The sequence below is a fragment of the Mobula birostris genome, chromosome 5 (assembly GCF_030028105.1).
Source record: "Mobula birostris isolate sMobBir1 chromosome 5, sMobBir1.hap1, whole genome shotgun sequence".
Classification (NCBI taxonomy): domain Eukaryota; kingdom Metazoa; phylum Chordata; class Chondrichthyes; order Myliobatiformes; family Myliobatidae; genus Mobula; species Mobula birostris.
Genome location: NC_092374.1, coordinates 188,568,938 through 188,586,631, shown reverse-complemented (window position 1 = coordinate 188,586,631; position 17,694 = coordinate 188,568,938). Strand labels below are relative to the sequence as shown.

Genomic DNA, 17,694 nt, shown 5'->3' with positions numbered 1-17,694 from the left:
TTTCTCTGATCACCTTAAGATTATGTCCCATCATATTTCCCATTTCAAACCCGGAAAAACAGTCTCTGGCTATTCACTCGCTCTGTGATCCTATCATCCTCTACACCTCCATCAAGTTGCTTCGCATATTCCTTCACGCCAAAAAGAAAAGCCCCAGCTCGCTCAACCTTTCTGCATAAGACGTGCTCTCCAATCCAGGCAGCATCCTGGTGCATCTCCTCTGTGCCACCCCTAAAGCTTCTACATCCTTCCTATAATGAGACAACCAGAACTGAATGCAATATCTCAAATGTGGCCTAAGTAAAGTTTTATAGAGCAGTGACATTGCCTCATGGCTCCTGAACTAATGAAGACTACCACTCCATGTGGTTGCTTACTTTGACCTAGGAATTGATGTACACTTGGAAAATAGAATGGGGACAACACATATTTTGTGCATGAGTTCACATCACAGAGCACTGTTGCATAACGGCCCTGATCATATCCACCTTTGACATTTTGCACCTCTCGGTCACCCTTTCCTGTCGTCAGGCAAGAACAAGGATCTCCAGGATGAGCTGAACATCTGCATGAGAGCTGGAGACGTGATGCGCTAGGAGACCATTGTGGTTGTGATGGGACGGTGAGGAGGAATTGGGAATTCTGGTGGTAGTTGTGGAGGTGATGGAGGCAGAAGGACTCGGATACATGGTGAGGGGCAAGTAGGGAATGTAGTGAGGACCCAGCCCCTCCAGTTATTCAAAGGCTCGAGACTCCTCTTTTGTCACATTTGATCAGGCAAGCAACCTGAAGCAGGTCTCTCACCCATTGTGCTGGCCGCCTTCTGTTCTAGATCCCAGGTCATGAATCCACAGTTCACTTTGGTGAAAGGTGAAAGGTCAGAAAAGCTGTGCATTTACCATTGTTTGGATACCTTTGTAAAAGTACATACCTATGAGTTTCTTAAGTATCCCTCGAGTTTCTGCCTCTGCCACACTCCTGGCAGCATGTTCCACACCCACACCAAAATAAAAGAATAGCAGAACAAGTTAAAATAAAGTACCTAATTCTGACATGTGGCAGAAAAAAAAAATTCTGACATGTGGCACTATACTTTTCTCCAATTACCTTATAATTGCTATCATTATCATCATCATCATATGCAGTGTTGTATGACGTTGGCAGTCATGGTCCACATGATTGTTCTTGACAGATTCTCCTGCAGAAGTGGTTTGCTACTGCTTTCTTCTGGGCAGGGTCTTTACAAGACAGGTGACCCCAGCCATTATCAGTACTCTTCAGAGATTGCCTACCTGGCATCAGTGGTTACATAAAAGTAAATTACAGTAGAAAGCGGCCAGTGAGTGAGTGGGCCAGTGAAGGAGTGGAGCTTTGAGGCTTTGACTCGAGAGGCTTCGACGAGAAGAGGCAGAGGACAAGCTAGCTCGCAATTAGTTTTTACAATGTCTCCTGAGACGGTGATGTGCCTCTCATGTGAGATGTGGCCGTCATGGGGGAACTCCCCTCTCCCGCAGAGTCACATCTGCCAGAAGTGCATACGGCTGGGCGATCTGGATGACTGTGTAAGGAATCTGGAGCAGCAGCTGGATGACCTTCAGCTCATAAGGGAGAATGAGGCAGTCATAGATGAGAGCTACAGGGAGGTAGTCACACCTAGGCTGTCGGAAGCTGGTCATCGGGTGACAGTCAGAGGGGAGAAAGCGAAAGTGAGCAGACAGGTAGTGCAGAGCACCCCTGTAGCCATTCCCCTGAATAATAAGTTTACCGTCCTGGATACTGTTGGCGGGGACGACCGACCAGGTGTGAGTCATGGTGGCAGGGCCTCCAGCACTGAGTCTGAGCCTGTGGTGCAGAAGGGTGGGACGGAGAAGAGGAGAGACATCGTCATTGGAGACTCCATAGTTAGGGGAGCAGACAGGAGATTTTGTGGACGTGAGAAGGACACCCGCATGGTTTGTTGCCTCTCGGGTGCCAGGGTCCGGGATGTCTCTGACCGGGTGCACGACATCCTGGTACGAGAGGGAAAGCAACCAAAAGTCGTGATACATGTTGGGACCAATGACATAGGCAGGAAGAGGGATGAGGTCCTGAAGTGTGAGTTTCAGGAACTAGGCAGAAGGCTGAAGAACAGGACCTCAAGGGTGACGTTCTCAGGATTGCTGCCAGTGCTACGTGACAGTGATGGTAAGAATTGGAGGAGATGGCAGTTGAATGCGTGGCTGGGGAGTTTATGCAGGGAGCAGGGTTTTAGATTTTTAGATCATTGGGATCTCTTCTGGGGAAGGTGGGACCTGTACAGATTGGATGGGTTGCACCTGAACTCGAGGGGGAGCAATATCTTTGCAGGTTGGTTTGCTAGCATGGTTCGGGAGGGTTTAAACTAATTTGCGACGGGGATGGGACCCAGAGTAATAGAGCAGTGAAAGAAATGCATGGAGTAAAGCCAGATCTAACATACAGAGAGGCTTTGAGGAAAGAGAAGCAGAATAAACGGTGTAAAGACAGTAAGGTAGAAGGGCTGAAATGTGTGAAGAGTCAGGGGATGTAGTGTACCTGGACTTTCAAAAAGCCTTTGATAAAGTCCCACATAGGAGATTAGTGGGCAAAATTAGGGCACATGGTATTGGGGGCAGAGTACTGACATGGATTGCAAATTGGCTGGCTGACGGAAAACAAAGAGTAGCGATTAACGGGTCCCTTTCGGAATGGCAGGTGGTGACCAGTGGGGTACCGCAGAGTTCAGTGCTGGGACCGCAGCAGTTTACAATATATATTAATGATTTAGATGAGGGAATTAAAAGTAACATTATCAAATTTGCTGATGACACAAAGCTGGGAGGCAGTGTGAAATGTGAGGAGGATGTTCTGAGAGTGCAGGGTGGCTTGGACAGGCTGGGTGAGTGGGCAGATGCATGGCAGATGCAGTTTAATGTGGATAACTGTGAGGTTATCCACTTTGGTGGTAAGAACGGGAAGGCAGATTATTATCTAAATGGAGTCAAGTTAGGAAAAAGGGAAGCACAACGAGATCTAGGTGTTCTTGTGCATCAGTCACTGAAAGCAAGCATGCAAGTACAGCAGGCAGTGAAAAAAGCTAATGGCATGCAGGCCTTCATAACAAAGGGAATTGAGTATAAGAGCAAAGAGGTCCTTCTGCAGCTGTACAGGGCCCTGGTGAGACCACACCTGGAGTATTATGTGCAGTTTTGGTCTCCAAATTTGAGGAAGGACATTCTTGCTATTGAGGGAGTGCAGCGTAAGTTCGCAAGGTTAATTCCCGGGATGGCGGGACTGTCATATGTCGAAAGATTGGAGTGATTGGGCTTGTATACTCTGGAATTTAGAAGGCTGAGAGGGGATCTTATTGAAACATATAAGATTATTAAGGGATTGGACACGCTGCAGGCAGGAAGCATGTTCCTGCTGATGGGTGAATTCAGAACCAGAGGCCACAGTTTAAGAATTAGGGGTAGGCCATTTAGAACGGAGTTGAGGAAAAACTTTTTCACCGAGAGAGTTGTGGATATGTGGAATGCTCTGCCCCAGAAGGCTGAGGAGGCCAAGTCTCTGGATACTTTCAAGAAAGAGATGGATAGAGCTCTTAAAGATAGCGGAATCAAAGGTTATGGGGATAAGGCAGGAACTGGATACTGATAATGGATGATCAGCCATGATCACAGTGAATGGCAGTGCTGGCTCGAAGGGCCAAATGGCCTACTCCTGCACCTATTGTCTATTGTCTATTGTCTATTGTGTGTACCTCAATGCAAGAAGCATCAGGGACAAAGGTGATGAACTGAGAGCTTGGATACATACATGGAATTATGATGTAGTGGCCATTACAGAGACTTGGCTGGCACCAGGGCAGGAATGGATTCTCAATATTCCTGGATTTCAGTGCTTTAAAAGGGATAGAGAGGGCAGAAAAAGGGGAGGAGGGGTGGCATTACTGGTCAGGGATACTATTACAGCTACAGAAAGGGCGGGTAATGTAGCAGGATCCTCTTTTGAGTCAATATGGGTGGAAGTCAGGAACAGGAAGGGAGCAGTTACTCTACTGGGGATATTCTATAGGCCCCCTGGTAGCAGCAGAGATACAGAGGAGCAGATTGGGAGGCAGATTTTGGAAAGGTGCAAAAATAACAGGGTTGTAATCATGGGTGATTTTAACTTCCCTAATATTGATTGGCACCTGATTAGTTCCAAGGGTTTAGATGGAGCAGAGTTTATTAAGTGTGTCCAGGACAGATTCCTGCCACAGTATGTGGACAGATCAACCAGGGGGAATGCCATACTAGATCTAGAACTAGGTAATGAACCGGGTCAGGTCACAGATCTCTCAGTGGGTGAGCATCTGGAGGACAGTGACCACCGCTCCCTGGACTTTAGCATTATCATGGAAAAGGATAGAATCAGAGAAGACAGCAAAATTTTTAATTGGGGAAAGGCAAATTATGGGGCTATAAGGCTAGAACTTGCGGGTGTGAATTGGGATAATGTTTTTGCAGGGAAATGTACTATGGACATGTGGTCGATGTTTAGAGATCTCTTGCGGGATGTTAGGGATAAATTTGTCCCGGTGAGGAAGATAAAGAATGGTAGGGTGAAGGAACCATGGGTGACAAGTGAGGTGGAAAATCTAGTCAGGTGGAAGAAGGCAGCATACATGAGGTTTAGGAAGCAAGGATCAGATGGGTCTATTGAGGAATATAGGGAAGCAAGAAAGGAGCTTAACAATGGGCTGAGAAGAGCAAGAAGGGGGCATGAGAAGGCCTTGGCGAGTAGGGTAAAGGAAAACCCCAAGGCATTCTTCAATTATGTGAAGAAAAAAAGGATGACAGGAGTGAAGGTAGGACCGATTAGAGATAAAGGTGGGAAGATGTGCCTGGAGGCTGTGGAAGTGAGCGAGGTCCTCAATGAATACTTCTCTTCGGTATTCACCAATGAGAGGGAACTTGATGACGGTGAGGACAATATGAGTGAGGTTGATGTTCTGGAGCATGTTGATATTAAGGGAGAGGAGGTGTTGGAGTTGTTAAAATACATTCGGACAGATAAGTCCCCGGGGCCTGACGGAATATTCCCCAGGCTGCTCCACGAGGCGAGAGAAGAGATTGCTGAGCCTCTGGCTAGGACCTCTATGTCCTTGTTGTCCACGGGAAAAGTACTGGAAGATTGGACAGAGGCGAATGTTGTCCCCTTGTTCAAAAAAGGTAGTAAGGGTAGTCCGGGTAATTATAGACCGGTGAGCCTTACGTCTATGGTGGGAAAGCTGTTGGAAAATGTTCTTAGAGATAGGATCTATAGGCATTTAGAGAATCATGGTCTGATCAGGGACAATCAACATGGCTTTGTGAAGGGCAGATCGTGTCTAACAAGCCTGATAGAGTTCTTTGAGGAGGTCACCAGGCATATAGATGAGGGTAGTGCAGTGGATGTGATCTATATGGATTTTAGTAAGGCATTTGACAAGGTTCCCCATGGTAGGCTTATTCAGAAAGTTAGAAGGCATGGGATCCAGGGAAGTTTGGCCAGGTGGATTCAGAATTGGCTTGCCTGCAGAAGGCAGAGGGTGGTGGTGGAGGGTGTACATTCAGATTGGAGTATTGTGACTAGTGGTGTCCTACAAGGATCTGTTCTGGGACCTCTACTTTTCGTGATTTTTATTAACGACCTGGATGTGGGGGTAGAAGGGTGGGTTGGCAAGTTTGCAGACGACACAAAGGTTGGTGGTGTTGTAGATAGTGTAGAGGATTGTCAAAGATTGCAGAGAGATATTGATAGGATGCAGAGGTGGGCTGAGAAGTGGCAGATGGAGTTCAACCCGGAGAAGTGCGAGGTTGTACACCTTGGAAGGACAAACTCCAAGGCAGAGTACAATTAAATGGCAGGATACTTGGTAGTGTGGAGGAGCAGAGGTATCTCGGGGTACATGTCCACAGATCCCTGAAAGTTGCCTCACAGGTGGATAGGGTATTTAAGAAAGCTTATGTGGTGTTAGCTTTCATAAGTCGAGGGATAGAGTTTAAGAGTTGCGAGGTAATGATGCAGCTCTGTAAAACTCTGGTTAGGCCACACTTGGAGTACTGTGCCCAATTCTGGTCGCCTCATGATAGGAAAGATGTGGAAGCATTGGAAAGGGTACAGAGGAGATTTACCAGGATGCTGCCTGGTTTAGAGAGTATGCATTATGATCAGAGATTAAGAGAGCTAGGGCTTTACTCTTTGGAGAGAAGGAGGATGAGAGGAGACATGATAGAGGTATACAAGATAATAAGAGGAATAGATAGAGTGGCTAGCCAGCGCCTCTTCCCCAGGGCACCACTGCTCAATACAAGAGGACATGGCTTTAAGGTAAGGGGTGGGAAGTTCAAGGGGGATGTTAGAGGAAGGTTTTTTACTCAGAGAGTGGTTGGTACGTGGAATGCACTGCCTGAGTCAGTGGTGGAGGCAGATACACTAGTGAAGTTTAAGAGACTACTAGACAGGTATATGGAGGAATTTAAGGTGGGGGCTTATATGGGAGGCAGGGTTTGAGGGTCGGCACAACATTGTGGGCTGAAGGGCCTGTAGTGTGCTGTACTATTCTATAACTAGCACATGGGATATGCACCAGATGCTCGTATGACTATCGCAACCTGCTCCCTATAGCTTCACGTGGCCCTGGTCGGTGGGTGGGTGGGGGGAGGCTAAGCCGGTGTTGCACCTTGCCCAAGTGTGACCTGCAGGCTAGTGGAGAGAAGGAGCACCTTCCACCTCCTTTGGTAGAAATGTATCTCCACTCTGCCAGCCCCTTAATATCATGCCCCCTCATGTCAACCATTTCTGCCCTGGAGGAAAAAAATATCCCTGGCTGTCCACTCAGTCTATGCCTTTTATCATCATGTACACCTCTATTAAATCACCTTTCATTGTCCTTCGGCCCTAAGAAAGCCTATCCTCAGAAGACATGCTCTTTAATGTGGGCAGTACCTGATAATTCTCCGCTGCTCCCTCTAAAGTTTCCACCTCCTTCTCATGAGGCGGTGATCACAATACAACACAATACGAGAAAAGGTGTTGTCTAACTATGCTTTTATAGAGCTGCAGCATTACCTGGCGGCTCTTGAGCTCAATCCCCCGACTAATGATGGCAAACACACCAAATAGCATACTTCAGTGCAGAAATGGAGTGTAATTTACCATCTTCCATGGCCTGTGCAGGCAAGCAGGATGTCAGTTGAAATCTGTTGCATAGCACACAAAGCTGTTGTGACTTTCTTCAGCAACTTCATCTAGTATTCTTGGAGATTCTCTTAAAGCTAGCTATCAGGACTGTACCGTCTGCTTATTGCAGTTTGTTCAGATTGCATCCACCCATTATCATGCCTGGAATACTGCTAACTTCTTTAGGATCTTCTCCCTATGAAGATTGAATAGGTCGGGCAAGAGAACACAACCCTGTCTGTTTCCCCTCTTAATCGGGACAAAATCACTTGTTCCATTTTCAACCCTCATTCCTGCTCTTCGTTTCCAATACAAAGAGTGAGGCTCCAAAAACTGAGAGCTGTCATAAAATGAAATTGAAACAAACACAAGTTTACACGGAGATAAATCAGCTGAGTGGTGTGATAGAATTGCGCGGGCTTGGGCTTCTGATGTTATCAAACTAGTTCCCAGAATTGTACTGTGGTGAGTGCTGAGAAATGTATCATGGTTATGCGGATGTGTAGCTGTTTGTCAAGTCTACATTGAGCATTGGATGAAGCTGAATCGGGACCAGTAAGAATGGAGCAGAGGAGCCGAGCGTGGGCATGTCACTTGCAGGTTTCCCCCGGCACATCCCTGGGGGTCACTGCACATGGAACATTTTACTGTATGTTTTGAGCTCAGTCCGAATCTGAATCATGAGTCTGGAAGCTCAGGGTTGCACCTGCAGTTTGAACAGAGATGGCTATCTTTCATGGGGAAGGGCAGAGTATCATCTCAGCCTAAGCCCAGTCATGGGTGGTAGGGAGCGAAGCTAACTGATGTTTTAAAGTTTTCGTGAAAGGTAAAACAATCTAGAGAAAGGGTTCCCAACCTTTTTTACGCCATGGGCTCCAAGTTGGGAACCCTGGATCTGGGAAGTTAACAGCTCACCAACCTTCCCCTAAAAAATGTAAATAAGGAGCCAGGAAGTTATTTGTTCACTGCAAAGTACCTAGCCTCTGACCTGGCATCTCTCCTCAATCAATGGTTTCCTGGGTTTTGATAATGGAAGGCTCAGTAATGCTCTGGTTTGTGAATATAACATATAGTCCCCCTCTTCCCCTCCCCACTTCACCTGATCTCACCTATCACTTGCCAGCTTCTTTTCCTCCCCACTACCCCCCAACCACCTTATCCTGGCTTCTGCCCCTTTCCTTTGCAGTCCTGGTGAATGGTCTCAGCCCAAAACATTGACTCTTTGTCCCCTCCAGAGATGTTGCCTGACCCACTGAGTTCCTCCGGCCTTTTGTGTGTCGCTCTAAATATTGCAGGCAGGTGGTTGGACACTTACACATTGGAGACGAAAGCTTTGCACTTCCCTGGCTGGCATGTGACATGCCCCATATATCAGCACATCCCGAATGCCCCCCTAGCCTCACTGATGTGGGGTGTCCAGACCATTTCCCCACAGATTCCTCACTGTTTGCAGAAGGACGGTGCTTTTTTTTTTTGGCTCAACTTTCAATGACTCTGCTGTAATTTATCTCACTTTGTTTTGACATCAATCTTCCAGTGAACAAATCCTCCTCGCTGGCTTCCACTTTGTTTGTGTCTCGTCCAGTTTCCTTTACTCATGTCACTGTAAACCACTGTTTAAAGTGGAGCCATAGAGCACTGTGGCATAGAAAAAGGTCCTTCGGCCCATCTAGTCCAGACCAACCCATTTCTCCGCAAGGTCCCATCTACCCATAGTCCTCCACAGTCCTCTCATTGATGAACCTATCCAAAGTTCCTTTAAGTGTGTTAACTGAAGCTGCATCCACCATGCCTGTTGGCAGCTTAATCCACACTTGCACCACACTCTGAGTGAAAAAAATTCCCCTATGGTTGCCCTTAAGTTTAAAATGAATGTGAAATACCTATGACCTCTAGCTCTACTCTGACTCAACCTCAGAGGAAAACACCTTGTGCTTAATGAGGAAGGGTTAATTAGCAATCTTGTCGTGAGAGGCCCCTTGGGTAAGAGTGACCATAATATGGTGGAATTCTTCATTAATATGGAGAGTGACATAGTTAATTCAGAAACAAAGGTTCTGAACTTAAAGAGGGGTAACTTTGAAGGTATGAGACGTGAATTAGCTAAGATAGACTGGCAAATGACACTTAAAGGATTGACGGTGGATATGCAATGGCAAGCATTTAAAGGTTGCATGGATGAACTGCAACAAATGTTCATCCCTGTTTGGCAAAAGAATAAATCAAGGAAGGTAGTGCACCCGTGGCTGACAAGAGAAATTAGGGATAGTATCAATTCCAAAGAAGCAGCATACAAATTAGCCAGAGAAAGTGGCTCACCTGAGGACTGGGAGAAATTCAGAGTTCAGCAGAGGAGGACAAAGGGCTTAATTAGGAAGGGGAAAAAAGATTATGTGAGAAAACTGGCAGGCAACATAAAAACGGACTGTAAAAGCTTTTATAGATATGTAAAAAGGAAAAGACTGGTAAAGACAAATGTAGGTCCCCTGCAGGCAGAAACAGGTGAGTTGATTATGGGGAGCAAGGACATGGCAGACCAATTGAATAATTACTTTGGTTCTGCCTTCACTAAGGAGGACATAAATAATCTTCCAGAAATAGTAGGGGACAGAGGGTCCAGTGAGATGGAGGAACTGAGCGAAATACATGTTAGTAGGGAAGTGGTGTTAGGTAAATTGAAGGGATTGAAGGCAGATAAATCCCCAGGGCCAGATGGTCTACATCCCAGGGTGCTTAAGGAAGTAGCCCAAGAAATAGTGGATGCATTAGTGATAATTTTTCAAAACTCATTAGATTCTGGACTAGTTCCTGAGGATTGGAGGGTGGCTAATGTAACTCCACTTTTTAAAAAAGGAGGGAGAGAGAAACCGGGGAATTATAGACCGGTTAGCCTAACGTCGGTGGTGGGGAAACTGCTGGAGTCAGTTATCAAGGATGTGATAACAGCACATTTGGAAAGAGGTGAAGTGATCGGACAAAGTCAGCATGGATTTGTGAAAGGAAAATCATGTCTGACGAATCTCATAGAATTTTTTGAGTATGTAACTAGTAGAGTGGATAGGGGAGAACCAGTGGATGTGGTATATTTGGATTTTCAGAAGGCTTTTGACAAGGTCCCACACAGGAGATTAGTGTGCAAACTTAAAGCACGTGGTATTGGGGGTAAGGTATTGGTGTGGGTGGAGAGTTGGTTAGCAGACAGGAAGCAAAGAGTGGGAATAAACGGGACCTTTTCAGAATGGCAGGCAGTGACTAGTGGGGTACCGCAAGGCTCAGTGCTGGGACCCCAGTTGTTTACAATATATATTAATGACTTGGATGAGGGAATTAAATGCAGCATCTCCAAGTTTGCGGATGACACGAAGCTGGGTGGCAGTGTTAGCTGTGAGGAGGATGCTAAGAGGATGCAGGGTGATTTGGATAGGTTGGGTGAGTGGGCAAATTCATGGCAGATGCAATTTAATGTGAATAAATGTGAAGTTATCCACTTTGGTGGCAAAAATAGGGAAACAGATTATTATCTGAATGGTGGCCGATTAGGAAAAGGGGAGGTGCAACGAGACCTGGGTGTCATTATACACCAGTCATTGAAAGTGGGCATGCAGGTACAGCAGGCGGTGAAAAAGGCGAATGGTATGCTGGCATTTATAGCGAGAGGATTTGAGTACAGGAGCAGGGAGGTACTACTGCAGTTGTACAAGGCCTTGGTGAGACCACACCTGGAGTATTGTGTGCAGTTTTGGTCCCCTAATCTGAGGAAAGACATCCTTGCCATAGAGGGAGTACAGAGAAGGTTCACCAGATTGATTCCTGGGATGGCAGGACTTTCATATGAAGAAAGACTGGATGAACTGGGCTTGTACTCGTTGGAATTTAGAAGATTGAGGGGGGATCTGATTGAAACGTATAAGATCCTAAAGGGATTGGACAGGCTAGATGCAGGAAGATTGTTCCCGATGTTGGGGAAGTCCAGAACGAGGGGTCACAGTTTGAGGATAGAGGGGAAGCCTTTTAGGACTGAGATTAGGAAAAATTTCTTCACACAGAGAGTGGTGAATCTGTGGAATTCTCTGCCACAGGAAACAGTTGAGGCCAGTTCATTGGCTATATTTAAGAGCAAGTTAGATATGGCCCTTGTGGCTACGGGGGTCAGGGGGTATGGAGGGAAGGCTGGGGCGGGGTTCTGAGTTGGATGATCAGCCATGATCATAATAAATGGCGGTGCAGGCTCGAAGGGCCGAATGGCCTACTCCTGCACCTATTTTCTATGTTACCCTATCTATATCTCTCAATTCTGTATACCTCTATAGTTTTTAATTAATTTCCTGCTATGCTGCTGGCATTTAGAGCAGCAATGAAGGTTCTCCATCTCTCTCTGTCTTTAGCCACGTAGAATGAATGTTCATTGCTGTTTTCGTAACAAATTTTTGTTTGACCATTCAGGGTTGTTAGCCCTGAGCTGAACCTCCAGACCTGGAGGACAAGTGGACCACTCTTTAGTCTGGCCTTTACCCTTTGACCTGCTTGGCATGGGTGACCCTAAAACATAAAGCCCCAGACTCCTGCCAATATAGCTCTCGGGGTCCTTGAGACACTACTACTACTACTACGTCGACTCAGGCCTAGGGGACACACAAGCCTCCAAACCCTACAATAAGGGTCAGAGGAAGCTTTCAACATTTTGTACTAAGCTCCAACATGATCCTGAAGCCTCAAAATAAAATTTTTAAAAACTGAAGTTTAAAAGAAATCAAAGTACTGGAGGAACTCAGTGGGTCAGGCAGCATCTGTAGAGGCAACGTCCAGGCAAGACCCTGCTTCAGGGCTTGACTGCACTCCGTTATGTCTTTCGGCATCGTCAGTCTCTCGTGTCCACTCTCCTTTCGCTTATGCAGATCAAAGTTCAAAATAAGTTTATTATCAAAGTGGATTCTACCTTGAGATTTGTTTTTCTGGCAGGCAAATATAAAGAAGTGCAATCGAATTTGTGAGAAGCTATAAACTGCAAAGACTGACAAACAACCAGTATGCAACAGAATATAAATCATGCAAATAATTTAAAAAGCAAATAAGTTAGTCCTACTCCCGTCAAGGAGGAGGCTATGTAGTTACTTTCCTTAAACAGTAAAACTGATCAGTACTTCCACCCACTAACTCACCCCTCCACATCCCCAAATAGCACTGCTTTATCATTTCCTGTCAGTCGTCTCACGTACAGACACTCCTGTGCCAGGCCTCACTTTACAGAAGTACAATCAATAAACATGCATAAGCTTTCTTAAGCACCTATAGTCTTTGTTTTTTTTTACATTATCTTTGTGTTCTTTATCTTACTGTGGGTTTTTTTTCATCCTGCATCAGATCCAGAGTAACAATTATTCCGTTCTCCTTTACACTTTTACTGGAAATGACATTAAACAATCTTGAATTACGTGAATAATACTGAGTTGCAGAGACCTCGGAAGTGAGTCAATAGGTTGTGGAGTCAGTGTTGAGGGGAATCAGAATCAGGTTTAATATCACTGGCATGTGTCATAAAATTTGTTGACTTTGCAGGAGCAGTAAAATGCAATACATAATAATAGAGGGGAAAACCCTCTATTAATATATGTATATATAAGGTGTCGCTCCTTGAAGAGGTCCTGGATGATATGGAGCAGAGTGAGTTTACAACGCTCTGAAGCTCACTTCGATCTCTACAGTAGCCCCCCCTCGCCCCATACCAGACGGTGATGCAACCAGTTAGAATGCTCTCCGCTGTACAGCTGTAGAAATTTTCAAGTGTTCTTGGTGACAAACCAAATCTTCTCAAACACCCTATGAAATAGAGCCACTGTCTTGCCTTCTTTATAGCTGCATCAATATGTTGAGTTCAGGTTAAATCTTCAGAGATATTGACACCAAGGAACTTAAAATTACCCACTCTTTCCACTTCTGATCCCTCTATGAAGACTGGTGTGTGTTCCTTCATCTTATCCCTTCTGAAGTCCACAATCATTTCTTTGGTCTTACTGATGTTGAGTGCAAGGTTGTTGCTACGACACCACTCAACTAGCTGATATATTTCACTCCTGTACTCCCTTTTGTCACCATTTGAGATTCTGCCAACAATGATTGTATCACCAGCAAATCTAGTCATGGGTGTGGAGAGAGAGTAGAGCAGTGGGCTAAGTACACACCCCTGACGTGCGTTAGTGTTAATTTTCAGTGAGGTGGAGATATATTTCCAATCCACACAGATCATGGTCTTCCAGTTAGGAAGTCGAGAATGGAATTACAGAGGGAGGAACAGAGGCCCAGGTTCAGAATCAGAATCAGGTTTATTGTCACCGACACGTGTCATGAAATTTGTTAACTTAGCAGCAGCAGTTCAAACATCTCTTAAATGTCCCAAATGTATTTGCCTCTACCACCATCCCAGACACCACGTTCCCCAGGCACCCACCATCTCTGTGGAAAAAAAAAACTTCCTCTCACATCTCCTTTGAATTTACTCACTGTCACCTCAAATGCATGGCCTCTGGTATCAGACATTTCAACCCTGGGAAAATGATATTGTCTGCCAACTCTATCTATGCCTTCATAATCTTATAAACCTCTATCAGGTTTCCCTTAGCCTCTGATGCTCCAGTGAAAGTAACCCAGGTTTGCCCAGTCGTTACAATCGAGGCATCATCCCGGTAGACCTATTCCGCACCCTCTCTTAAGCCTAAGCATCCATCCTATAATATACACAATACTCCAGATGTGGCCTAACTAGAGATTTATAAAGCTGCAACGTAATTTTCTGACCTTTGAAATCCGTGCCTACAAATAATAAAGGCAAGCGTGCCACAGGCCCTGTTAACCACTCCATCAAACTGTGTAGACACTTTCAGGGAGCTATGAACTTGAACTTCAACACCCTCATCAATACTGTCCTGAACAGTGTACTTTCTCTACATTTGACCAGCCAAGGTGCAAAAGCTTCAGACATTTGTGTCACGTACCCCGTGACGGGGATAAAGAACCAGCAGAAATAGAACCCACTTTGGAGTCTTGTATTGCTATAAACTACTAATATTTATTAGGAACTACGCAATACAGTAATATCAAAGTAAATAAATCATGCAGGTTAGCAATGATTATATATAAAAGTAAGTGTGGAATATATATGTATGAAAAAAAACAAGCTTCTTTAAGTCTAGGGGTAAGAAGATACAGTCTTACAATGTTGAGTAAAGTTCAGTTCAGTTCATTTCGTGGTATTTAGTTGAGTAGTGATGGAGAGAGAGAGAGAGTGAATTGAGTCTTCAGGTGAGCTGATGCCGTCGATCTTCTCGACGTCCTCCGAAATCCTTTACAAGTCACCGACTGTGACTTTAACCGGGGGACCGGTTTTCCTGTGGTGGAGCTATCATCCCGGCAAGGGTGGACACATGGACAACTCCCCACCAGTCAACCCCTTCTCCTACGTTGGAATTGCAACTTGGAATCGATCCGCCTGATCGATCCTCCAAAACCCACTTTCTCTGCGGGCACAACAACGCTCATTCAGTGTCCAGATCATGTGTCTGAGGTCTGTATCATCTGACCTCCCATTTATCCCACCAGGCTGAGCATCACCTGTCAATCAAATAGTCCCTCCCTCCTTTGTCTGTAAAGCAGTGCAAGCAGGCAGCAAGTCCCTGAAAGTAACATCAACAATCTGCCTTCGGTCACCATAGCAACCTTCGAGCTGCTCGGTGCTGTGTCCGACTCCAAACTCAGTAGAAATCCAAAGTTACTTCCAATGCCTTAAAGTGACAGTCCAACTGTTAATCTTCGTCTCTCTCTCTCTTCAAAACAAACCATCAATGATGAAGGTCTCTCTCTGTCTCTCTTTAAACAGTTAATAGGGGCACTCCAGGATCCCCTCACACTCCCCTTCATCAGGGAAAAAGAAATTGTTGAAGATGATTTTTTTTAAATGTCCATCACAGGGTTTTAAACAATACAGGGGAAAAAAAACATCAGATGACAAAGCAAAAAAAAATGTGTACAATTTCCTACTTAACATCTGGATAACTAATGGGCTATAACATTTTCAGTACCTTTTACACGTTTGATTTTTAAGTCACCTTCCTGCAATACTAGACTCCAATTTAACAACCTTCTATTCTTATCCTTCATTTTATTTAAAAACACCAGCGGATTATAACCCATGTAAACCACAAGTGGTTTCAGAGCAACAGAAAGGTTTTGAGGTCTCTGATCATAGGCCTCAAAATGTTGTAAAGCCAGAATAAGTGCTAGTAATTCCTTTTCAACAGTTGAATAATTTTTCTGGTGTACATTAAAGTTCTTTGAGAAATAAGCTACTGGATGTTCAATGTCATTCACTCCCTTCTGTAACAGTACTGCCCCAGCAGCTTCGTCACTAACACCAGTTGCTATAGAAAATGGCTTCGAAAAATCAGGTGCTTTGAGCACAGGATGATAACGCAGGATGGTTTCCAGACGTTCAAATGCCTCCAGGCAAAGGTCACTCCATTCAAATCTTTCACTCTTCCCCAGGCATTTTGTTAGGGGGAAAATGATGTCAGCAAAGTTCTTACAACACTTATGATAATACCCAACCATCCCTAAAAACCTTCTCAAAGCTTTCTTGCCGGTCGGAACAGGAACTTCAGCAATAGCTTGAACCTTGGCCTGTACAGAAGCCAGTTGGCCTTGGCCCACCACATAACCCAGGTATGTGACCGTGGCATGGCCAAATTCACTTTTAGCAAGGGTCACCTTAAGATTGGCCTTAGACAGTCTATCAAACAGTTTCTCTACAACTGCAATATGTTCTTCCCATGTGTCATTCCAGACCACTAAATCATTGATATGAACTCCTGTGCTTTCTAACCCTCCAATCACCAAATTGATTATCCTTTGAAGTGTTTCTAGAGCATTCTTCATCCTGAAGTGTAAAACATTGTATTCATACAGTCAAGATGGTGTCACAAATGCTGATATCTCTTTAGCCCTCTCTGTTAAAGGAACACCCCAGTATCCTTTTAACAAGTCAATCTTAATAAGGTATTTAGCCTTCCCCACTCTATCAATACAGTGATCCATTCTCTTTCTTTGTTCTTTCTTGTTTATAATTTCTTCTTCACCCATTTTACTTTCCTCAAAGTTCACTCTGTGAAGATACCATTTCATAGGCTGGGCTAAATTCATAATGATGTGATGCACTGCACCTGTGCACCATTTCAAAACACCAATTAGTTTTTTGGTTTTGGATCCAACTGGTGGACCTTATCAGTAATATTTTTCAAAACAATGGAATTCTGACATCTTGGTGAGTCTAGATTCAGTGGGTAAACATGCCTTTCCCTTCCATTATCAGATTTCACGATTCCATTTAGTACTACAACAATTCTCCCAGCTGCAATTCCAGTAAACAAGTGCCTTATTTTGACTCGACCATTTTGTAAACCTTCCTTAGCAAAGTCACAAAGCTTACTAAATCCCTTCCAGTGTTCTCTGAGTAGGGTCAAAGGTCCTTTTGGCCTGTAATTGAACACAGGTTCCAACAAACTACCCTTCACTGCCTTCTGAATCAAATCTCCAACAATAAATAAAAGGAGGGGAACCCCCTCGTTCCCATTTTCCTCATTTCTCACACAATGATGTCCACCTAAAGGCATACTGTAAGCCATGTTGAACATTTCAACCCTATAACCTTTCAAAACCACCACGTGAATTGCAGGCACAGTGGCTGGTCTCCACTTCCTCATCAACACCTCATCTTTAAGGTAACGTTCCACTGACTATCTCTGAACCTCCTTTCCTGTGAGAGCCACCATTCCGGAATCTCGCTTCTGTTCCTAGATACATTCCTTTCTCAACAAAGACAAACCTTTCTTATACACCTTACCCTTATCACCCCACGGATCTCCCACCTGGCACTTATCCCTGTAAGTGCAAGTGCTACACCTGTCCCTACACCTCCTCTCTTGCTACCATTCAGGGACCGAAACAGTCCTTCCAAGTGAGGCAACACTTCACTTGTGAGTCTGTTGGGGTCATCTATTGCATCCGGTGCTCCTGGTGCGGCCTCCTCTACATCGGTGAAACCCAACGCAGATTGGGGGACCGCTTCGTCGAGCACCTCCACTCCATCCTCCAAAACAGACAGGATCTCCCAATAGCCACCCACTTCAACTCTGCTTCCCACTCCCATTCAGATATGTCCATACATGGCCTCCTCTACTGCCATGATGAGGCTAAACTCAGGTTGGAGGAGCAACACCTCATATACCGTCTAGGTAGTCTCCAGCCCCTTGGTATGAACATAGAATTCTCCAACTTCCGGAAATTCCCTCCCCCTCCCTTCCTCTATCCCTATGTCACTCTGCCCCCTCCCCCAGCTGCCTATCACCTCCCCCATGGTTCTGCCTCCTTCTACTACCCATTGTGTTTTCCCCTATTCTTTCTTCACCTTTTCTGCCTATCACCTCCCTGCTTCCCCTCCCC

The 17,694-nt window shown here is 45.1% G+C and overlaps 1 protein-coding gene across 6 annotated transcripts in view; it reads left to right on the top strand.

Annotated features, from left to right (window-relative positions):
- The window catches only part of LOC140198146 (SLAM family member 7-like), an 85,306-nt gene that overhangs the window by 52,703 nt on the left and 14,909 nt on the right, over positions 1 to 17,694 (top strand). The gene's annotated exons all lie outside the window — the stretch shown is intronic.